Source organism: Elephantulus edwardii, unplaced genomic scaffold, assembly GCF_000299155.1.
Source record: "Elephantulus edwardii isolate Elephantulus edwardi_28Jun2011 unplaced genomic scaffold, EleEdw1.0 scaffold00020, whole genome shotgun sequence".
NCBI lineage: Eukaryota > Metazoa > Chordata > Mammalia > Macroscelidea > Macroscelididae > Elephantulus > Elephantulus edwardii.
The window spans coordinates 7,053,991-7,080,137 of NW_006399770.1; positions in this window are offsets into that span (position 1 = coordinate 7,053,991).

The following is a 26,147-nucleotide window of genomic DNA, read 5'->3' on the forward strand; positions in this document are numbered from 1 at the left end:
GTGTCAGAGGCGGTGCGGTTGGCGCAGGATAGAGCAGGGTTTAGAGCTGTTGTGCATAGGGTCGCTATGGGTCGGAAACGACTCGATGGCACATAACAACAACAACAACTCTACTAAATTGGTTTATTAGATATAACAGTTTTGTTGAGTCTTTGGAGTTTTCTGTGTGTTTGCACTACCATATTGTCTGCATCTATCAGCAGTTTTACCATATCTTTGTCAATTAGATACCTTTTGTTTCCTTCTTTTGTTTTCTTGCTTGAGCAAGTATTTATAATACAATATAGAATAGAAGTAGTAATGGGAGGCAACCTGGTCTGATCGCTGTTTCTTTAGTCTTTCTCCATTGAGAAAGGTTAGATTTTGGTTTTTTGATATATACCTATTACTATGTTGAGGAAATTCTCTTTTATTACTGTTTTGTAGAGTGTTTTAATTAGAAAAGGGTATTGGATTTTGTCCAAAGCTTTTTATGCATTAATTTCTTGTTCTTTGTTTTGTTAATGTGATGAATTACATTCATTTTTCCTATGTTGAACTGTTCTTGCACACCTATTATGAATCCCAGTTTATCATGATGAATTATTATTTTTTTTATGTACTGTTGGTTTCTATTGGCCAGGATTTTGTTAAGGGTTTTTGCATCTATGTTCATGAGAGATATTGGTCTATAGTTTTCTTTTCTGGTAATGTCTTTGCTTAGTTTGATATTAGGCTTATGCTTGCCTCATGGAATGACTCTGGGTGTGTGCCTACTTCTTCTATTTTTAAAAAAATAAGTAGATAGTTTATCTCTGAATGTTCGGTAGCATTCATCCATGAAGCCATTTGAGCCAGGACTTTCTTTTTTCGAGGAGAGTATTTTTATGATCTGCTCAATTTCTTCTTCTGTGATGGGTCTTTTCAAGTGTTCAACATCTGTTTGAGTCAATTTGAGGAGGCTGTGAGATGCTAGGAATTTGTCTATTTCCTCAAAGTTTTTTCAAATTTATTGGAGTATAGCTTTTCATAATTATCAATTAATGGGTAATAACTTTCCCTTGTTACCAATTAATTACAGAAGAATCTGTTGTGATGTCATATTTCCCATTTCTTAGTTATTTGTGTCTTCTCTTTTCCTTTTTGCTTAAGTTTTGTCAATGGTTTGTCTATTTTAGTGACCCTTTCAATAATACAGCTCCTGGTCTTGTTGATGCTTCCAAGTGTTTTTCTGTTTTCTATTGCATTGATTTCATCCCTTGTCCTTATAATTTCCTTTCTTCTATAGGCTGTGGTGTTAGGTTGTTCTTTTTCTTTTTGCTGAACGTGCTGAGTTAAGCAGTTTAATATTTAGTTTTTTAATGTGTTTGCCTATTGCTGAATTTCCCCCTGAGGACTGCCTTTGCTCTATCCCAAAGGTTTTTCACTTTTGTTCATTTTGAGGAACTGTTTTTTTTTTAAAAAAAATATGGAACACTTCTTGCTGATCTTCTCTGTATCGTTCCAATTTTAGTACATGTGCTGCCCAAGCGAGCACTTGAGGAACTTTTTTATTTCAGTTTTTATTTCTTCTATAAGTGAATAATGTTCAGGTAGAATGCTACTTAGCTTCCACGTTAGCAGTTTGTTATCTTTATCCTGTTGTTAATGTCTAGTTTTATGACAATGTAATCTAAGAGGGTAATTTATACTATTATACTATTTTTTAATTTGTTGAGACTTCTTTTAGGTACAAATATATGATCAATTCTGGAGAAAATACCATATGCACTTGAGAAGAAAATAAATTTTAATTTTAGTTTGATGAAATAACCTGACTACATTTATGAGTTCAAGTTTGCCAGTTTTATAGTTCTGCATAGTCTCATATCGTTGAGTTTCTTTGGTGAGTGTGGTGTGTTAAAGTTGCTAAGAAAACAAACAGATTCACCCTAGAGAGGGTTAAACCGGGCTGCTCCTTGAAGGCAAGGATTCTGAGGCTTCGTCTGACATACTTTGGTCGTGTTGTAAGGAAGGATCGGTCCTTGGAGAAGGACATCATGCTTGGGAGGGTGGAGGGCAGGCACAGAAGTGGAAGGCCCTTTGGGAGATGGGTTGATTTGGTGACTGGGGCAATCGGGATGAGTTTGTCAGAGACAGTGAGATTGACACAGGACAGAGCAGAGTTTAGAGTTGTTGTACATAGGGTTGCTATGAGTTGCAAGCGACTCGACGGCACGTAACAACAACAACAACAATATTATTGTGGTGCTATCTATTGCTTTCTTTAGATCTGTTAACCATGGCTTAATGTATTTTTCATTTCTACCATTTGATATATAGATGTTAATCAAGGTTATGTTAAGTCTTTTTGACCTATTGTGCTTTTAGTCATAATATAATGCCCTTATCTATTATGATGGTTTCATCCAGAAATGTATTTTATCAGAGATAGTATTGCCACTTTTCTTTGTGACTACCATTTATTTGGTATATTCTTCGTCCTACCTTTTAGTTTTTCATTTGTACACATTTCTCAAAAGCAACTCTTATAGGCAACAGACTGATGGATTTTAGGGTTGTTTTTATTTCCATTCTTCTATTCATTTTCTCTTAATTTCTGCACTTAAGCCGTTCACATAAAATTTGAATATTGACAGGAAAGATTTTATTGTTTTCATATTTCTGTGCTTTTTGTGTTGTTGTTCATTAATTTGTTCCATCAACCTTTCTTTGCTGTCTCTGCATGAAGGACTTCAATTAGTGTTACCTGTAGAATTGGTCTTGCTTTCATGAATTCTTTAAGCTCATGCTTTTCTACAAATGATCTAATTTCTTTTTCATCTTTGCTGGACAGCCTCCCTGGAAACAACATCTCGTCTGGCAATTGCATTTCTTCATCTTTGTGTATACACCATCCCATTGTTTTCTTGCTCACACGGTTTCTGCTGAGAAGTTAGAGCTTAATCTATGTTGGTTCTCCTTTATAGGTAAAGTTTTGTCTTTTTAGTGCTGCTCTTACTACTCTGTCCTTATTTTTTATTTTGAAGAATTTGACAATGATATATCTTAGTGTTCTTTTAGAGTGTACTTCTTGAATGTGGATTTCCTCATTATTCATGATACTTGGGAAATTTTCTTCTAGTACCTTCTTTTCATTTTTTTCACACCTCTTCCCATCTATCCTGTTCTGAAATTTAAGCAAACGTATTTTTCCATTTGATGTTATCATACATAACTGTAATGTTTTCTTCATTTTCTTTCCATCTTCACTCTGTGGTTTTTTTTTTTCTAGTCAGTTCCCATTGAGGTTCTTGTCATCCAGCTCACTGGTTCTCTGTTGTATCTCTTTTATTCTGGTTGTTTTGGTTTTTTTTTCCCCCTTCAGTAAGTTGGAAAAATTCTGCTATCTCATTCTTGATATTTGATACTGCATTTTAATTTATTTTTTTTTCCTAGTACTGTGTTAGTTGTACCCTCTCTGTCTTGTGATGAGTTGTGGTGGTTTTTTTAAAATTTTTAAATCTTGTACCTCTTTACTTATAGTTTCAATTCATTCTCCCTTCTATCATTTGTAATTTCTTCAATAGCCATTCGGGTAACTCCACATCAGTGTATTTCTTCTGTTTCCCTGTTTCTGGGGTATTTAATAGGTCTGAACTCTGGTCTCTTTTGTCAGAAGATGGCTTTGTTGTTGTTGTTAACAGTTTCTTGCCTTTATAATTCTACTCATAAGTTGCAGACTTTGAGTCTTGCACCAGTTTAGTTTCCCAGTGGCTATCTCCCCTGTCAGTTGTCTATGTGTAGCTCTGTTCCCTATTTCCTGTAACAAGCTTCTCATCTCCTTGTCCTTTGGGTACAGGGATCTGGGTTCTCTCCTTTTGCTTCGCTGCAACATGTCAACTTCTCTGTCCTGTACTTTAGTTTGATGGGAGGAGAAAGTTCCCCCCACAGGTAGGGAAATTTCCAGAATTGCTTCCCTGGATCTTTTTTCTCCGAGAAAATGGCAACATCCCAAAAGAGTAGCCTCCTAGTTTCAGTAAGTGGTAATGACTGACCAAAGTACCTATCTCCTCTTGTATGGCTGGTTGGGAGGCAGCTGTTGGTGCTAATGCCCAGCCATGCATCTGCTTCTCCTGTGACTGGTTGAAAGGGAGCTATTGTCACCTGAGCAGACAAAGGTCCAGGGAAGTGATAGCATACCCACAGTGCAATCGCCAAATCTCAGTTGGTGCTACTGGCTGACCCAAGTAATTGTCTACACTCATGTAACTGATTTGAGATAGTAGTTGGTGCTAAATAAAAGGATGCTCTTTTAACTAAGAGAATTTTAAGTTCCTTTTGAAATGGAAGCACCATAATATGCTTCACATTTCTTTCAACTTATATCTTTTGCTTTTGGATAGCAAAGTCAACCATTGCTGTAATATCTGCCCCAACTCATAGATAACTTGCTATGGGTTTTCATGGGTTTGCCTGGGAGGATTTTGCCCATCTTTCTCCCAAGTAGCTGTTTGTGGATTCAAACAAACTTGGGATTGACAGTGCAACTCCTTACCTACTAGGACATGAAGCTCTCTATAGTAAATTAAGAAACACAAAACTCAGTGCTTCTTAATGGTAAATTAAGGTTCTATATATTCACTGATTACATATTTAACCTTAGAAGTCTAGAATTGTCCTTAAAATGTATTTTAATAATTTCTTCATTTTTAGGAAAGAAATCTCCCTAGGTCTTCTTGTATATCTGCATCAGTAGATCTTCCATAGGTAGATTTTCCACAACTAGCCCTGGTCTCAAGTTTCTACCACTATGCCACTAAATAGAAGTATAGGATTAGTATAGTACAGTTTTTCCATAAGTTTGAATTTATGGAACATTATAAAAAATATTTCTTCATTCTAGTAGAAAGGATATAAACCCAAAAGCGAGACTATCAGAATATTAATCTAATATCGGTGAAACATAAAACTAATGGCACTGATATAAAATCTCTGTGCCTTTGTTTCCACATCTTTAAAATAGGGATGATAAAATTACCCACCTGATAAAGTTGCTGCAAAGATCAAATGATAGTATACGTGTAACATAGAGCAATACCTGGCACAAAATAATCACTAAATACCTTGAACCATAAAGATGTGATTATACATTCTTCCTTCAAACTCAGTTTTAAAATATCATAATTATACTCTTTGTGGGAGAAGCATGGGAAAACTCCTCTTGTGCTATTAGCTGCCCCTGAAAACCCACCAGAGGATCAGGTATGGGTCGGTTCTGACTCAACAGTACACAACAACAAAAACAGCAGCGTACCCTTTTCACATGTGTGCATACTCTTTAGATAATCAAACTTGCAACTGCAGAGTTAATAAAGTCTTTGTAGCCCCAGATTTTAGTCTGGAGTTTGGCTGAAAACAGGCCTTCTCATTATACAAAAAAAAGAAGACATTTCTTTTTTGTTTTAATTTTAATTTTATTATTTTGTGTGTGTGTGAACTGTCAAATCGGATCTGACTGATACAGAAGGAAATTGTCCCTTCTTCCCCTGCAGAGCATCTGGTGAATTCGAACTGAAGACATTTCTTAATGAATAATTTTAGAATTTAGCATGTATCTTTAAAAAGGTTTAAAAAATCCAATGAGTGTGGCTTCAGCAATGAGTTCTAGCATGTCAGAGATGATGAAAACAGCACAGGGTAGGACAGGGTTCAGCTCCACTGTTCACAGGGTTGCTATGAGTGATACTCAACTCAATGGCACCTAACAACAACAATGCTATAAACCATTGACCTTGTATGTTATTATGCTGTATGAATTTGTCCAAAAATGAAGAGCAGTCCCATCAACTGAAATTTTTATGGCCGCAGCTTGTTATGTGTTTTCTCCTAAAGAATGACTGATGAATTTGGACAGTTAGTCTTTCACTTAGCAGACAAATACGTAAACACTGTATAACTGGGCCCCTTAACTCAATATTTGTATCCATATTAAAAAAAAAATAATAGTGAATGAATTTTCAGTAATTTTGGAAACATTATCTTGTTAGAAGCTCTCATCTGAGGAATCCAAACATAGGGTTTCACTCTTTAGTAACAAAGTTCTTTCTAATTTAAGTCTTTTTGCAGCAGAATTGCATTGTTTTTAATACACAGAAATGGGAAGATGCCTATCATCTGCCACTGTAATATTCTATTACAGATTTAAATACAGTGATTGTTTTCTCATTCCAAATAAATTAAAATATGCTATCCAGAACTAATTATTGACTATGAAAAGACATTCAACTCTATGGATCATAAGCAAACTATGGCAAACATTGACGAGAATGACAATTCCACAACACTTAATCTTAACATATGGGCTCCGTCTAACATACTTTGGACATGTTGCCAGGAGGGATGGGTCCTTGGAGAGGGACATCATGCTTGGGAGGGTGGAGGGACAGCGCAGGAGAGGAAGGCCCTCTATGAGGTGGATTGATTCAGTGACTGTGGTAATCAGGATGGGTGTGTCAGAGACAGTGCGATTGGCACAAGACAGAGCGGAGTTTAGGGCTGTTGTACATAGGGTCGCTATGAGTCGCAGGCGACTAGACAGCACATAACAGCAACAACAACATGTGAAACCTATACCTAAACTAAGAAGCTATTATCCAAACAGAGCAAGAGAAAATGACATTGTTTAGAATCAAGAAAGGTGTGCATCAGGACTGTATCTTTTCTCCAAACCGATTCAATCTGCATGCCGTGTAAATCTTTTAAGAAGCTGGACTTTATGAAGAAGAGTATAACGTCAGGATCGTGGAAGATTCATCAACAATCTGCATTATGCAGATCATAGAAAATTGCTAGCAGAAAGCGAAGAGGACTTGAGGCACTTGTTTGAGAGGATCAAGAACTGTAGCCTAGCTCCTTGGAGGCAAGAATTCTGAAGCTCTGTCTGACATACTTTGTACATGTTGCAAGGAGGGACTGGTCCTTGGAGAGGGACGTCATGCTTGGGAAAGTGGAGGGACAGCAGATTGAAACTGCATGATCCTGTGCCATCCTCCTCATCTCTGATATGTTAGAGCCCATTGTTAGTCACTTTGTCATTTCATCTTGTTGAGGGTTTTCCTCTCTTTTTCTGACCCTCTACCTTTCCAAGCATGATGTCTTTTTCCAATGAGTAGTCCATCTTGACAATGTGAGACAGAGTTGCACCATCCTTGCCTCTAAGGAGCACCCTAGATCCCCTTTCTCTAAGACAGATTAGGGGGGTTGGCCATCCATGAAATATTCAGTACTCTTCTCCAAGATCACAACTCAAGGCATCAATTCTTTTTCTGTCATCCTTATTCACTGTCCAACATACAGATGCATAGGAAGTAGTTGAAAAGATCCTGGTACACCTTAGTGTCTGAACTGACATTGTTGCTCTTCAGCACTTTGGAGAGGTCCCTAACAGCAGATTTTGCCAATGTAACACATCTTTTGATTTCTTGACTGCTGTTACCCTAGTATTGATTGTGTATTCAAACAAAATGAAGCCAATGACAAAAAAAAACAAAAAAAAAAACCAAAAAAAACCCCACTGTAGCCTACAGAATAGGTGGTGGTGGTTGCTGTTATGTGTTGTCGACTCATAGTGATACTATGTACAACAGCTCTGAAGCTGGCCCTGTCCTGAACCAGTATCAATGATTCTGACACATCACCTTCATTATTCCAGTTACTATATCAATCCATATCATCCTAGGTCGTCTTCTCTGCTGTCTCATCCTTCTGAGCAAGATGTCCTTCTCCAATGACTGGTCCCTCCTGGCTTCATACCCAAAGTATGTGAGACCGGAGTTTCAAAATCCTAGCCTCCAAGGAGAAACTTGGTTCCACTCTCTCCAGGGCAGGTCTATTTGTTTTCTTGGTGGTCCATGGTATGTTCAAGACTCTTCTCCAACACCACAACTCAAAGACATTGATTCTTATTCTGTCATCCTTAGTTATTGTCCAGCTCTCTGATGCATACAAGTAATTGTGAAGACCACGGCCTGGATCAGGTACACGTTAGTCTCCAGACTATTGTTGCTTCTCAGTACTCTGGAGAGGTCTCTGACAGTAGATTTTCCCAATACAATTCATCTTTTGATTTCCTGACTGCTGATGCCACGGCTGTTGATTGTGGAGCTAATTAAACCAAAGCTATTAACAATCTCAATCTCTTCTCCATCTATCAGGATACTGTCAATTGGCCCAGTGGTAAGAATCTTGTCTTCTTGATCTTGAGCTTCAATCCATATTGAAGACTACAGTCCTTGACCTTTTGCAGCAACCACTTCAGGTCCTCCTCAGTTGCAGCAAGCAAAGTTTGTGTGTCTTCCTCCAATCCTAATGTCACATTCCTCCTCATAAAATCCAGCCTCCTGAATTATCTGTTCTACATATATATTGAAAAATTATAGAGACAGGACACATTCCTGATGTACTCCTTTCCTAATCTTGAACCATGCAGTATTTTCTTGTTCTGTTCTGAAGACTGCTTTCTGTTCTGACTATATATTTCTCAATGAGCACAGTCAAATGATCTGGAATTCCCATTCTGCCTAAAGCTAACTATAGTTTATTGTGTTCCACACAGTCAAATGTCTTTATAATATTAGTTACAAATCAATATCAAGAAAGCAAAAATCTTCACCACTGGACCAACAGACACATCATGCTAGATGGAAAGAAGATTGAAATTGTCAACGATTTCACCATGCTTGTATCCACAATGAACATCTTTGGTCCAAGCAGTCAGGTGATGTATGTTGTTGTTGTTGTTGATGGTTGTCGACTCTCACAGGACTCATAGTGACCCTATGAACAAAAGACCCGAGGCCTTTCTATATTGTTTCTCCAAGTTCATAGAGTTTCCAGAGGCATGTGCTTTAGGAAGTGGATGCCACTCCTGCTTCCAAACCTGTCTTAAACTGAGAGATCCACCAAACACTGTCCACGGTGGGCAGCCATTATAGCATTTGAGACCCCAGTGGCACAAGGTTCAGCATCATAGCAAACCGAGATTACCTCAGTACATCAAATTGACAGAAGAGTGCTATATGAAAGAATATGAAAGAATGTTCCTCCAAAATATAGTAACAAGAGGCTAAAATATAATCCCTCAGGCCCAAATTTTAAATACAAGGGCCCTCTAGGGGGTCTTGGTGACTCTAAACAAGATAAATAAAAACAACAAAACAAACCACACAGATACTCAACCAAAATAAGAGTACTTTCTTACAGAGTCCAGTTGCATCATCCAAGTCCAAAATGGAGACAAGGACTTGGCATTATATGTTGTTGTTGTTGTTGTTGGTAAGTACCATCTAGTACCAATCCTATAAACAAAAGAGTTTAACCTTGTTCTTTAACTATTGTCCTTGTTGTAAATTCATAGTTTCCACAGGCACGTTTAGGATGTGGATGTCACTCCTACTCCCAAGCCTGTCTTAATCTGTGAGCACAGCTAAATATTGTAAACCATGTGTAACCGTTATGGCATTTGATGGACCAATGGCACACCATTCAGTATCACAGCAATCCAAACTTATCTCAGGAGATGTATAGCATTGGGAAAGTCTGCTGTCCATGACCTCTTCAAAGTCTTGAAGAGCAATGATGGCAGTTTGAAGACTAAGATGTGCCTGATCCAAGTCATAGGTTGTTTTTGTTGTTGTTTTGGTTTGTTGCTGGTTGTTTGTTTTGTTGGTTTGGTTTTTTTACAGTAATTTTCTGTGTATCTGAGAGATGGACAGTGAATAAGAATGACAGGAGAAGAATTGATGTTTTTGAACTGTGGTGTTGAAGAAGTGTTCTAAAGTGTAACCAGTGTGTAGCAAGGATTGAGAAGCTTCACCTCATATATTTTGGGCATGTTGCTAGGGTAATTATTCTTAGCTATTCCTTGAAGAGGGATATTATGTTTGAAAGATAGAGCATCAGAAAAAGAGAAGACCCTTGATGAGATGGATTGATACAGTGATTGCAGCAATGGGCTCAAGTGTGCTAGAGATAATGAGACTAGGACAGGATTCAGATCTGTTGTTCATAGGGTTTCTATGACTTGTACTTGACTCAATGGTACTTAACAACACAAAAACAACAATCTAGAACTACAAGCCAAAACTGGATAAGGCATTGGTGATTCAGGAATAGAAGTCTTACATTTCATGAAGAAGACAACTTAATTACTGACCAATATACCTCATGCATAAAGTAACAGCAGAGATTTATGTGTCACAATGATACTGAAAATTTACAGAAGAGCTTCCAGATAATGATGGATTAGAAAAGAAAGTTTGGCAATTTACTTCCAAAAACTAGCCAATGCAAACCTCAACAGTTTGATCCCCAACCAATCAAAGGAATGGTACAAGATCAAAAAACATTTCCTTCTGCTGTGCATGTGACAGCTTGAGTCAGAGGATGACTCAATGGCTGCTAAAAATAACAATAAGGAAAATTGACTACAGGTTAGGAAAAAAGAAGAAAAAGTGGCTAAAGATTCTATAATGAAATGGTAATAACAAAACTAAGAGTTTCACTTAACTTGGGGAATTTTTTTACCATGACATTTTATTTTAAAAAATGCATATTCTATGACATGTACTTCTTTATCTAGTCGATTAGTTATTGTTGTTGTTGTTTACCATCAAGTTAGAACTTACCCAAAGCTGACCCTCTGGCAGGTTTTCAGAGGCAGTTAATTACATTGTAGGAGATTGTCCATCCTTCTCCTGTGGAGCAGCTATGGTGGCCTCGAACCACATGCCTTCAGGATTGCAGCACAGCTTCTTGACACTAGGATTCACTTCCTAAACCATATGCCTCTGGAAACTCTTTGAACTGGGAAAAACAATGATAGGTATATAAAGGCTTTGTGCATTTTGTTCATAGGATTGCTATGAGCTGTGCTTGACTCAATAGTGCTCAACAACAACATCTAAAAAAGCATTTGGTCACCAGAATGGGGCTAAAATACAGGTTGGGAAGCCTTCTGGAGAAGCCAGATTCTATAGAAGTTTGTTTTCTACTTCTCATGAGGATTAGGGTGGAATGATTGATTACTCACCATTGGGTATGAGTTGATTCTATTTGGCCTCCAATTGAAAAAGAAATTTATGCCCTCAGGCCTGCTGCCTTCAGGCCTAGTTTTAAATGTTTTTGTCAAACATTCTTCTCAGTGGTATAGCACTGATCTGCCCATTTGCTGTACAGAGGTAACTTGTGGTTGCTGTGATGTTAAATACTGTGACACTGATGTATTAAATATGATAATGGTTACCAATGGTCAACAGTGTTTGGTGAAGTTCCTCAATTAAGCTTGGAAGCAGGAGTGGCATCCACTTCCAAAATAGCTTGCCTCTGCAAACTCCATAAGGTTGGAGAAACAAAGAAAGTTATACAAATGTTCATGTCTTTCAATCATATGGTTGCTATGAGTCACCTACAGCTTGATGATAATTAGCAAGAACAACAGTCTGATTGTTGTTGTTGTTGTTGTTATGTGCCATCTAGTCGTTTGCGACTCATAGAAACCCTATGTACAACAGCCCTAAACCCTGCTCTATCCTGTGCCAATTGCACTGCCGATTTCCCCAGTCACTGAATCAATCCACCTCATAGAGGATCTTCCCCTCCTATGCTGTCCCTCTACCCTCCCAAGCATGATGTTCCACTCCAAGGACCTGTCCCTCCTTACAACATGTCCAAAGTATGTCAGAAGAAGCCCCAGAATCCTTGTCTCCAAGGAGTAGCCTGGTTTAACCCTCTCCAAGATGAATCTGTTTGTTTTCCTGGCAGTCTATGGTACATTCAATACTCTTCTCCAGCACCACAGCTCAAAGGTATCAATTCTCCTTCTATTCTCCCTAGTCATTGTCCAACTCTCTGATACATAACAAGTGATTGTAAAGACCATGGCCTGTATCAGGCGCACCTTAGTCTCCAGAGAGACACCATTGCTCTTGAGTACTTTAGAGAGGTCCTTAACCGCAGACTTTCCCATCGCAATACGTTTTTTGATTTCCTGGCTGCTGGTGCCAAGAGTGTTGACCATGGAGCCAAGCAAATTGAAGCTGTGAACAATCTCTATCTCTTTGCCATCCATCTTGATGCTACCAATTGGTCCAGTGGTGAGAATCTTTGTCTTCTTGATATTGAGCTTCAGTCCATACTGAAGGCTGCAGTCCTTGATCCTCTGCAGCAAGTGTACGAGGTCCTCCTCAGTTTCAGCAAGCAGCATTGTGTCATCTGCCTAATGCAGATTATTAATAGATCTTCCACCAATCCTGATGCCACACTTCTCCTCATAGAGCCCAGCCTCTCAGGTAATCTGCTCTGCATACAGGTTGAAAAGGTATGGAGATAGGACACATCCCTGGCGTACACCGTTCCCAATTTTGAACCATGCAGTGTTATGCTGATCTGTTCTGATGACTACCTCTTGGTCCAAGTATAGGTTTTGCATTAGCACGATTAAATGTTCTGGGATTCCCATTCTTCTCAGAGTCAGCCACAGTTTGTTATGATCTACACAGTCAAACGCCTTTGCATAATCAATGAAACACAGATAGACATTCTTCTGGTATTCTCTGCTTTCAGCTAAGATCCATCTAACATCAGCTACAATATCCCTAGTTCTCCAACCTCTTCTAAAACCAGCCTGGAATTCTGGCAATTCTCTGTTGGTGTGCTGTTCCAGTCATTTTTGGATAATATTCAGTAGAATCTTGCTTGCATGTGAAATCAATGATATTGTTCTATAGTTTCCACACTCTGGTCACCCTTCTTTGGGATGGGAACAAATATAGATCTCTTCCAGTCAGTTGGCCAAGTGGTTTTTCTCCAGATTTCTTGGCACAACTTAGTGAGCACATCCAGAGCAACATCTGTTAGCTGAAATACATCAATTGGTATACCATCTATTCCTGGGGCCTTATTATATTTTCCTCTTAAACATGTATACAAGGTTCTAGAAACTATTCACAGGTATAAAGACCTGGTTCTACAAGGAGAACCAGATTATTAATGAGATTCTAAATCAGCCCAGCAAGAATTCTGAAGTCTGAAGTTTCTCATTACATATTATATATTATGCCTAGATATGATATGTATATAACATTAACATAATATACTATGTATATTTATAAATATACTATTCTTATATGCTATGCAGTGTATTTTTATATGCATTATATTGCTTTTGTTAGGTGCTATTGAGTCAAGTACAACCCATAGCAACTCTGTGAACAACAAATCTGAACTCTGTCTTATCCTGTACCATCCTCATCCTCTTTGACATTCTTGAGCCCATTATTGTAGTCACTGTATGAATCCTTCTGGTTGAGGGTCTTCCTCTCTTTGTCAGCTCTCCACATTTCTAAGTAAGGAAGTATTCTGAGTAAGATGTCCCTTTCAAAGGAATAGTCTGTCCCAGCAACCTGTATAAGTGTGTGTGGAGAGTTTTCATCTTTTCCTCAAAGAAGCACTCTTGCTATACTCTCTCCAAGACATAATCTGTTTGTTGTTTTGGAAGTCTATGGGATAGTCAGAACTCCAACACTACAGCTCAAATGCATCAATTCTTCTTCTGTCATCCATATTCATTGTCCTGTTTCCAGATACACAGCAAGTGATTGAAAAGACTATTACATGAATCAAGTGTGTTTTAGTCCTCAAATTGACGTCATTACTCTTCAATTTGGAGAGGTTCCTGTCTGCAGACTTTCTAATACAATATGTCCTCTGATCTTCACTTCTGATACCAACAGAGTATGTACATAATATATATTATAAGTTATATTATTTTGTGTGCAATATACTATAATATCCATGTAGATGTTACCTCAAACATTAAACAATACAGAAGAAAAACTAAAGATAGTGTACATAACATCATATGTTGTTATCGTTTATTACCTTCGAGTTGAGCATGACTCATAGTGATCCTATGAACTAAAGACCTGAAGCCTTTCTATAACTATGAAAATTTATCAAATTTCATAGAGTATCCAGAGGCATGTTGTTTAGGAAGTGGATACCATTCCTGCTTCCAACTGGAAAAAGCTAAGTTTGATGACACAGCAAACATTAACTCTAAATTTCTGTATTTTCTTCTTTTTTAACAATAATTAATTACATATTTCAAAACAAGTAAAAATAGTACATTATTATTATTTAAACAATTGACTTTAGCTTCAAACAGACACTCTGATCTGTTAAGAACTTAGGTGTACAATACAGATTACTAACTTTCCTTGAATCGTATAAGAATAGAACATATTAATAATATTTATGATATAGTGCTAGAAGTCTTACATTGGCCTGGCTTTTGGGATGCCTAGAGTACTGGAACTGGGTGGATTAGAAGGGCCAAGTAAAGGCATTGAAAGTATATACGATTGAAAGAATTAAAAGGCAAACTATTATAAGAGGTTCAGAGTACTTGAAAAAAAGCAGCAGATAAGCAGCTCTCTCAAAATATTTGCTTCTCAGGCATTTCAACCAAATATGAAAGCAGCTCATACTACCTAGCCTCTAAAGATAAAAAAGCAAGAGAATGAACATATCTCAAGCTTGCACATTTTATTCCATCAGGTTTCAAAATGCTTCTCTGGGAACATCTGAATAAGTAGAAACTTTACCTCAAACATTGTGCCTTAAGAAAGCACATACTTCCTTATGGATTTCAAATACACGATTTTTGAGTGCCCTTTGAAGTAATCTATAGTTCTATATGCTACTATAAGGAACCTGCATTACAAGATATCTTTTAAGGACACCAAAGTGCCTGGAATTTGTGAGATAGATAAAAGAGAGGAAATATATTAACATAAAAATGAAAATCAGCAGGAAGTTACACAATAAACAATATTCAGAACTCATAGAAGACAAGGAATCATTAAGTTTCCACCAACCAAAGTAGAACCTGAAAAAGGCCACAACTTACTGATGTTTATGTAAACTTGACTTATATTAAAGCCATTTGCAGATTTTCTTTGTAAAAATAGTAAAAGCAACCCTAAACAAAAAAAAATCAATCTGGACTTCAACTAACTGAAATAGTCATGAATGGAAGACAATATTATGCAACTCTAAAAAATGTAATAGTTAACAATGGTTGGCATGCAATCAGGTATTACTATACAGTAGACCAAGAAAAAAAATGACATGAAAATTTGGTACATAACCAGAAGAAAAGAGTCAATCAGTATAAGCATAAGAAATGAAGTTTTAAAGGAATTAATAGATAAAAGTGTTGAAACAGGTAATATATGCTCAGTCCTCCAGGTATTTCAAAGAGCCGTTTGAAAAGACAAAGTAAATAATTAAAATAGAATGTACAAAAAACTGGAGTCAAAGAATAAAAAACATAGAATTTGCTCAGCATTTCTCAAGTTGAAAAAAATCGAAAAACAAATTTAAACTTCTAGTTACAATACTGAACGATGCCTTTGGCAAAAATCTTAAAGTTCCAGGAAGCATCAAAGAAAGTAGAAAAAATATACAGAGTCACTGTATTTAAAAGAATTGATTGACACTGAAAAATGTTAGGAAATATCGTATGAACAAAAAATTATGATGAAAGAGTTTTGTTGAAAGTAGGTGCATTGAAAGCATTGGCAAAAAGTAAGGCCCCAGGAATTGATGGGATACCAATGAATGTGTTTCAACTAACAGATGCAGTCCTAGATGTGCTTACTAGTTTATATGAAGAAATTTGGAGGACAACTGCTTGGCTGACTGAAGGAAAGCCATATTTGTTCCAATTTCCAACAAAGATAATCCAACAGAATGTAGAAATTATTAAAAAAACATTAATATTGCATGGAAGCAAAATATTGCTGAAGATCTTTCAAAAATGGCTACAGCAGTACATTGGCAGAGAACTATCAGAAGTGTAAGCTGAGTTTAGAAAAGGCTATGGCAACAGGGTCATCATTACTTATGTCAAATGGGTCCTGACCAAAAACAGATAATACCAAAAGAAGGTCTATCTGTCTTTTATTCACTTTGTCAAAGTACCTGACTGTGTGGAGTATAACCAACTATGGTTAATATTGAGAAGAATGAGAATTTCATAACACTTATTAAAGTTCATATGAAATCTATACCTAGACCAAGAAACTATTATCCAAACAGAGCAAGATATAAAATAAGGAAAGGTGCATCAATTCAAATTGTACACTGAGCAAATTATTCGAGAACCGGTACTCTATGAAAAAGAGTGTAGGATCAGGATTGGAGGAATAACCAACAAAAATCTGTGCTATGAAATTGACTCAACCTTGTTTGAAATGTGAAGAGGACTTGATGTTCTTGCAGCAGAAGATCAAAGACTACATACAGCCTTTAATATAAACTGTATCTTAACATTAAAAGAAAAAATTCTCACCCTTCAGCTTATAAATAACATTGTTATTGATGGAGCGAAGATTGATATTGTCAACGATTTGACCTTACTGGGATCCTTAATCAACACCCTTGGTAACAGAAGTCAGGAAATCAGAATTGCTGCATAGGGCACATCAAATGTCAAGGACTTCTTTAAATTAGTGAAAAGCAATGATGTCAAACTGAAGACTAAGGTGTGTCTGATTCAGGCCATGATCTTTTCAATGACTTGCTCTGCATCTGAGAGCTTAACAATGAACGATAATTACAGAGGACAAATTTATGCCTTTGAAGAAGAATTGAAGTGTTGAAGAAAAGTACTGAAAATTCCATAGACTGCCAAAAGAATAGATATATATGTCCTGGACAAAGAGCATCCAAAATACTCCTTGGAGGCAAAGATGACAAAGCTGCATCTCACGTATTTTGGGCATGTTGCTGCGAGTGACTATTGCTTGGAAAGGAATATCAAACTTGGAAAGATGTAAGGTGATCAAAAAAGAGGAAGATTCTCAACCAGATGGATTGACACAGTTAAGACAGCAATGGGCTAAATAGTGTTAGAGATGATCAGGATGACACAGGCTATGACAAGGTTCAGGTCTATTCTTCATGTGGTCACTATGATTTGTACTCCACTTGATAGCACCTGTAATAACAACAAGGACCAGAGGGGGATGGTCATGTCTGATCTCTATCAACATCAAAAAGAGAACTGTCCCGGTCAACAGCATTGATAATACAAAATCAATTTCCATGAAATCAGAAATGTCATACACACTCCCATATCTCTTTCTACTCATCTCAACACAAATCTCACCACTTTGCTGGGTCCAAAATCCTATGTAATATCTCACAGACCCCCACAGGACCATATTGGGGAAGTCAAAAGATTACAATCCAGATTAATAATAGAATAATGCCTAGACAGATTCCAAAATGTGCACACAGGCACCTCAGCCTTGAAACTCGCAGCTTGGTGTTCCCAAGTTCTCAGTCCTGTCAATATAGGCTTCCAACCCCTAGTTTTCAACTAACTTCTCAGTTCTGCCAATATTGAAGTTCCATCTCACATCAGGTCTCCAGTATAGCCATACATGTTGCTGCTACAGGGGTAGCTCGAGCAGGAAGGGCGTCCTACTCTAAAATATGTTCTAGTGAAACCTCTGAAATAAAAAAAAAAGAAAAAGAGATAGGACAAATAATTGAAGAAATGTTGGTGTTAGTGTTGTTATGTGTCGTCAAGTGGGAACCAATATATAGTTGACCCTCCAGTGGGTTTTCAGGGGCTATAAATCGAATGGGATGAGATGACTAATCTTTCTCTAGTGGAGTGGTGGGGATTCAAAATGCTTGCCATTGGGTTAATAATACAACTCTTTACCACTATATCACTAGAGTTCACTTGAAGAAATGTGGTTGTTATGTGCCTTCAAGTCATCTCTGACTTAGCAACTTGATTTATAACAGCCCAGAAGCCTGCCTTGTTCTGGGCCAGTCTCATTGACTCAAACACACTGACCCCTTGCGCCAGTTACTGTATAAATCCATCTCATTTGGGGTCTCTTTCTCTTGGCTGTCTCTCCACATTACCAAGCATGATGTCCTTCTCCATGGACTAGTCCCCACTGGCCACATGCCCAAATTATGTGAGATGGAGCTTCAAAATCCTAGACTCCAAGGGGAAAATTGGTTTCACCCTCTTCAAGATGTAGATATTTGTTTTCTTGACAGTCTACAATATGTTCAAGACTCTTCGGCATCACAACTCAAAGGCATCAATCTTCTTCTATCATCCTTAGTTATTGTCCAGCTCTTTGATGCATAGCAAATAAATGCAAAGACCATGGTCTGGATCAGGAACACCTTAGTCTCTAGACTGACATTGTTGTTTTTCAGTACTCTGTAGAGGTCCCTGACAGAAGATTTTCCTAATGCAATTCATCTTTTGATTCCCTGACTGCTAGTGTCAAGAATATTGATTGTGGAGCAGAGGAAGCTGTAATTGTTGACATTAATTTCTTCTCCATCTAGCGTAATGGTGCTGCCAGTTGGCAGTTGTGAAAATTTTTATCTTCTTTATGTTGAGCTTCAATCAGTTCTTGACCTTCCTTAGCAAATGCTTCAAGTCTTCAGCAATTTCAGCAAGCAAAGGTGGGCCATCTACATAAAATTGGTTGTTGAGAAGTCTTCTTCCAATCCTGATGCCACATTCCTCCTCATAAATCCCAGCCTCCCTAACTTTTTGAAGAAATACTGGTGTCAAATAATTTCAATTTAATTACAAAATACATTTATATATTCAAAAATAAAATGGAATCTAAGCAGAATGAATATCAACAAAAGCACATTATGGCACAAATAATGAAATCTCTGAAAGCAAGTGATAAGTATATAATCTTCTATAGATCCAACCAGAGAAATATACACGTTATATACAGATCTGGTGAAGTAATCCTTAGGGGATTGTGCTGGTAACCCAAAGGCAGTGGTCTTTCTGGTAGTTCAAATCCACCAAGATCTCTGAGAGAGAAAGAGGGTCAATCTCTTACCTTGTTTTCACCCAAGTGACACAATGAGTCAAAGCCCCATAACTTTAAGTATTTTCAATTTTTTTTCCTCTTTTTATTTGTCTTAGAAATAGAATTCAAAAGTGAGATTGTTGTCTTGGAGATGAATATGAAAGCACATTTATTTAAATTGAAAAATTAACTCATGTATTTCTGACAGGAAATAAGTCTGATTTAGCCATTTGTTTTGACAGTGAAGACTGGTTTGCCATTTAAATTAAGTTATAACATTTTCCATAAATCAAATGAGCTATATCTGGTTCAATGTTTTGACCAAAATATATTTAAAGCCGAAATACAATATACAACACATTGAAAAAAGTTTCCTTTGCTATTCTTTTAGGATTCTTTTAGTTTAGGATTTGAAAAGATGAGTGTCAACTTTAAAGTACATAATTTTCAACGAAGTAAACACTCATCAGAAGAAAAACCTGTGTTATAGATGCAGATGCTCAAAGTTTCCCAGTGGAACAAGAGATCCTTCTGACAAAAGGGGCAGTCTGTCCTCTAAGAGTTCTGGTTTGATAGAGAGGGGAAAATCATAAATTGGCTGTCCAAAATGATCTAAATTATCAAGGAATGAGGCATGAAGTTGCTGGTTTACACACTCTCATGAATATGCTGTTGCTATGTGCCATCAAGTCACAACCAACTCATAGCTGACCCTCCAGTGGGTTTTCAGAGGCAACAATCACATTGGAGGAGATTGCTCATCTTTCTTCAGTAAAACAACTGGTAGATTCAAACCATGTTCCTTCAAGAATGCAGTAAAGATTCATACCACTAAGCCAACAGAGCTTCTTTTATGAATATTGTAATGGGAAAGCTAATTCTGCAAACTTAGAAGTTAATGGCTAGAAAAACCTTGAGGTGGTCTGCGGTGGTGTTGATTGCTCTCTAGTCACAAATGACTCACAGTGACTCCATGAACAAAAGACCTGAGGCCTTTCTATATTGTTTCTCCAAGTTCGTAGAATTTCCAGAGCCATGTGGTTTAGGAAGTGGATGCCACTCCCGCTTCCCAATCTATCTTAAGAACTGGGAGCTCCACCAAACACCGTCCAACCTAGGCAGCCATTATGGCATATGAGACCCCAATGGTACAAGGTTCAGCATCCCAGCAAACCCAGATTACTCAGCACAGCAAATTGACAGAAGTGTACTGTATGACTTAGAAAAAAGTTTCTCTGAAATAAAGTGGCAAAAAATTAAAATATAATACTTCAGACCTGACTTATTAAATATAAGGGCCCTCTAAGAGGTTTTTTTTAACTCTAAACAAGAGGTAACAATAATAACATTCCCCAACCAAACATTCCAGAATGACCCTCAACCAAAACAAGAGAGCCTATCTTACAGAATCAAGTCACTTCACCCAGTCTCCAAAATAGAGACAAAGGCTTGGCCTTAAACGCAAGTGTCCTCTTGGAAGTCTTGTTGACTCTAAACAAGAGGTTTACACAATGAAATATTCCATACAGATTCTCAACCAAAACAAGAGCACCATTGTACAGAGTCCAGCCAATGCAAGTCCAAAATGGAAGTCAAGGGATTGGCAATATATGTTGCTGTTAAGTGCCATCTCTTTTTTTAACTTTTTTTATTATTATTAGTGTGTGTGTGTGTGTGTGTGTGTGTGTGTGTGTGTGTGTACCATCAAATTGGATCTGACTGGTACAGGAGGAGATTGCCCCTCCTTCTCCAGTGTGTTAACTGCCATCTTGTACTGATCCTATAAACAAAAAACTTTAACCTTGTTCTATAACTATTGTCCTGTGGTGTTTATTACTGAAAATGATTTCCTGAACTATTGATTGACTTTGCCAGGTGGATGGACAGGAATACACGAATGAGGTATATTACACTATCCACAAGGAGATGAGCTAGTCTCGTCATTAAATTGAGATACAACATCAGGATTTGGGAATCTTACCACTCTCAAAGAAGTATGCATGCAGTGTGTGCCTTTTGGGGCCAGAACCAGAGATTGACATGAGATGGAGCTGACATTGGGACTGCTACCCCATCCAGAAACCAGAGCTAAAGGCCTTTGCCTCAGTCTTTTGGAAGAATGGGAGGAGGGGAAAAGAAGGAGGAAAAGCTGCAACTTGAAGAACTAAAACCTTGTAACACAGGCCTAAAGCTGCAAAGCCCTAGACTGAGGTGCCTGCAACTAAATTTCAGAAGCTGTCCTGATTGCAAGTGTTCTGCTAATAACGTGAATTAAAATCTATAACTGCCCCAAAAAAAGAAAGGAAAGAAAAAAGAAAAGAACCAGATTTTAAAAAATCCAGTGCAGGTAGCTTCCAGGCTTCAACTATCCAAAAAATAACTCATACTTACCCATCAGTGTTATATAAAGTTCCCCTTACTTATAAACAATTGAACCCCTACTTGCCACAAACTCTTATTTGCAATAAATGCTGAAAGTTCTATTTGCAACAAATTTTTTGTCATATTAATCAGTTTTATTTGCTGCACTTAGTTATTGAATAATTTAAAAAGATTTTAGGCTTTCTACCACTAAAGAATGGTTAACTAAGAAACTTACATGTTCGAACTTATATACACATTGACCTTTTTTAATAAAGTGGCTTGACTATTTAAAAAAAAAGCCACAACAACCAACCTGTAGATATGGGAGATAAAAAGGGCAGAAGTCAGGTTTTTATGAGACCATTGCAATAACATACATGAATTATGACTGTTGTTTAAATTAAGTATTATGGCAATGAAAGTGCTTTGATGTAATCACATGTTTTTATTATGTGCCATTGAGTCACCTATGACTCATCGCAATCCTATGCACAATAGCGCTGAAGCTTGTCCTTTCCTGAGCCAATATCATGTCTCTGACATAACTATTCTTATTACCCTAGTCATTATGTCATTTCATCTCATAAAGGGTCGTCCTTTCCTGCGTTGTCCCTCTATCATGTTGTCCTTCTCTGACAACTAATTCCTCTTGACCACATGTCCAAAATATATGAGACAAAGCTTCAAAAACCTTGCCTCAGAGAGCAATTTGGTATAACCCTTTTCAGGACAGACATGTCTGTTCTTTTGGCAGTCCATGGTGTGTGTTCAATACTCTTCTCCAGCACCTTACTCAAAGATATCAATTCTTCTTCTGACATCCTTATTCATTGTCCAGCTCTCTAATGCATAGTAATTCTGACTCTGGCATACTTTAGTCTCTAGACTGACATTTTTACTCTTCAGCATGCTGAAAAGGTTCCTGACAACAGATTTTTCTAGTTCAATTTGTCTTTTGATTTCCTGGCTGGTGGTGCCAAAAGTGTTGATTAGAGACTCAAGCAAACTGAAATTGTTAACAATCTCAATTTCTACTCTCTATATCATGGTGCTGTCAATTGCCCACTGTTAAAAATCTTTTTCTTCTTGATATTGAGCTTTAATTCATATTGAATACTAAAGTCCTTGATCTTCTGCAGCAGACACTTAAGGTCCTTCTCAATTTTGGTAAGAGATATTGTATCATTTGCATAATATAAATTGTTGATACCAATTCTGATGCCATAATTCTCCTCATAAAGACCAGCCTCCTGAATCATCTATTCAGTGTGTAGATTGAGAAGGTATGGATATATACCTGATATATCCTTTTCTGATTTTGAACCATGGAGTGTTTCCTTGCTCTGTTCGGATGACTGCTTCCTGGTTCAAGTGTAAGTTTCCATGAGCACTATCACATGTTATGGGATTTCCATTAGTCTCAAGGTTAGCCCAGTTTGTTGTGATCCACACAGTCAAATGCTTCTGCTTAATCAATGAAACACAGATAGACATTCCTCTGGTAATCTCTGCTTTCAGTCAATATCCATCTGACATTCACAGTGATGCCCCCAATGCCACAGCCTCTTTTCAGCCCAGCTTGTATTTCTGGTAGTTCCCTGTCAATGTACTGTTCCAGTCATTTTTTAAAAAAGAATCTTCAGTAGGAGTTTGCTTGTGTGTGATAGTCTTTAAAAGTGTGGTATAATAAAATGATAAGACAGAGGATGATGACATAAAATTTAGAATCTTGTTTGAAAGCAAGATTCCTTATTAAAGCAGTACTCTTCAGTGCTTTTTAAAAGTATTGTTTTATTGTGTTTAGTATGAGATTACTATTTAATTTATGCATAAAATATTTAGTGAAATTGACTAACTTCCATAAAGTTTCAATAATCTACATTCTAGTTGTTACTCTTGTAGTAATCAAGTTTTCCTGCTCCTAATATCTTTTCATTTTTACATTAGAGCAATTACTAATTGGTCTATAGTACCCTTTGATGCATATAAATACAAGTAATTTATAAAAGCATTCATGAGAAAGATAAATAGAAAATGTATGGTTATAAAACTCAATAGCAGATAGCCACACATTAATAACAATAGCAGTTTGTCAGATAGAGTGCCAGAATATGAGCCTTTCAGCTAACAGCATTAAAAATATGATTAGAGAAGACTTACCTCTTCAAATTACAGTCTACCTGAATGTCACAGAGGAGAAAAGTGCCAACCAATGGAGGACCTTCATTTCATAATGTGGCACAACTCAGAATATAAAGAACTAGAAATGCACAAAGTATAAACCTAAGAAAATTAAAAGCTGTCAAAAATGTAATGTGTAAATATTAAAATACCAGGCAATGGCTGAAGCGAACAAGTATTGCTATATTAAATTAGATAACTATGATATGCTATGACAGTAATGACAATTTTAAAAGTAATGATATTGAATTCACTGTCCAGAAGAATGTTCCAAACTGTGTCCTTAAATAAAATGCCTTTTGGATAAGATGAAGTACATTAGTTGTAGGAAAATATTACATGATTACAAGGATGGCCTGTTAACACAAATATATAAACCAATCACGAAAGTTAAAGATAATGAGAATTTACACCAGCTTCTGCATTCTAAAATTGCCCAAACACTAGGAAAGATTCATTAATAATAACTGATCACTGGAATGCAAAAATCAGAAATAAAGAAGAACTGGTAGTTGAAATATATGATACAGTTTGTGAGATAAAATTTTGTAATATCAATTAGTCTTTCATCACAAATATTTTTTTCTTAAAAATATAAATGATGACAAAACACATCCTCTAATGGAGTACAATTGACTACATTTATGCAAAGAGATGATGGAAAAGGTCAATATTGTCAGTCAGAAAAAAAGCGAGAGATTGGCAGTGGGACAGATCTTCACTTGCTTGTTTATGTGTTCAAATTTAAAAGTAAAAGTCTTCAAAAAATCCATAAGGGTCAAAATAATGATACTAAATTTATCCTACAGAACTAAAAATTCACATCAATAATATATCTAATTCACAGAACACTAATAACTGAAAACAAAGTAAGTAAGTTGTGAGATGATATCAAGGACATTAATAGGAATAAAAGAAAAGGTCATTACAAAGACAGAAATGAAAGAAAAGACCAAAATGAAATTTAGAAGAGACTCTGAAACTTCCACTAGACTGTAAGTAAGACAAAACAAAGGGAAGAATTCTGAAGTAAGAGAACGGAACAGATTTCAAAGAGTAGCTCAAGAAGACAAAACAAAGTATTATAAAGGAAATGTGCAAAGAGCTGAAGTTGGAAAAGAAAAAGTGAAGAACACACTTGGCATTTTTCAAATTGAAAGAATGGAATAGAAAGGACAGGCTTGAGTTTGCTATAATAAAGAATTACAATGGGGGGGGGACGATTACAAGGATGGCACAGAAGGTATCCAAGAAGATGGAAAGAATACACAGAGTCACTGTAGAAAACAGAATTGGTCCACACTGAATTGGTCCTGAAAGCAGCATATGATCAAGCAACAACATTACTGAAAGACATACAGGCTTCGCTGGAAAGCATTGGTGAAAAAATTAAAATAAATAAATGAAACATAAAAAAATAAGGCTCCAGGTGTGGATGGATGAATACTGATTGAGGTGTTTCAGAAAACAAATACAGTGCTGGACATACTTGTCTCTGCCAAGAAATTTGGAAGACCTAGCTAATTGACTGAAAAAGATTCATTTTTGTAGCCTTTCCAAAAAAATGTGAATATCATAGAATGATACTACTTATATCACACATAAGTAAAATCTTTCTAGAGATTATTAAAAAATTATATCATTTTTAAAATAATTTCAATATAATTTAAAATAAATTAAATTTTACTTAAAAATATCATGGACAGTCAGGAAATAAGGAGATGCATTGCAATGGGAAAATCTGCAGTTAGGGACCTTCCCAAAATATTGAGGAGTAGTGATGCCAGTTTTAGGACTAAGGTGCATCTGATTCAGGCCACAGTTTTTCTGATTGTTTGATATGCATGTGAAACCTGAACAACGAAAAAGGATGACAGAAAAAGAATTGATGCCTTTGAGCTGTAGTGTTGGAGAAGAGCACAGACCATCCCATGGATGGCCAAGAGAATGAATAGGTATGTCTTGAAGAGGGTGCAGCCTGACTGCTCTTTGGAGACAAGAATGATGTGGCTTCACATCATATACTTTGGACATGTTGTTAAGAGGTGCTATTCCTTGAAGAGGGACATGATGTTGGAAAGAATGGAGGATCTGCGAAGGAGAGGAAGACCCTCAACTAGGTAGACTGACACGATGACTGCTGCAATTGTCTCTTGTATGTTAGGAAGTGCGAGGATGGCATGGGATAGACCAGGGTTCAGATCTTTGTTCATAGGGTCTCTATGAGTCATACTGAACTCTATGACACCTAACAACAACAATGAATATATCATGAACTGCCAGAAGAATAAACAAATATGTCTTGGAAGAAGTATAACTGAGGTATACTTAGAGTCAAGTTCATCTTACATACTTTAGACTTCCTATCAGGAGGGGCCTTTCTTAAAAAAGGATATCAAGCATAGAAAGGTGAGACTCAGTAAGTGAGGGGAAGAGTCTTAAAGGGATGGATTGATACAATGTTTTTCCAAAGACTGACTCCACCTTACCCAAAGTATATGAGATAAAGTTTCACCATTCTTACTTCTAAATATAGCACCTTGGTTGCACTTCCTCCAAGATAGATTTTGTTCATTGGTAACTCGTGATACATTCAATGCACTTTTCTAATAGCACAATCCAAAAGCTTTGAAACTTTTCCTGTCATTCTTATTCACTGTCCAGCTTTCAGATGCATTGTTTTTGTTATTGTTACATGCTAACGAG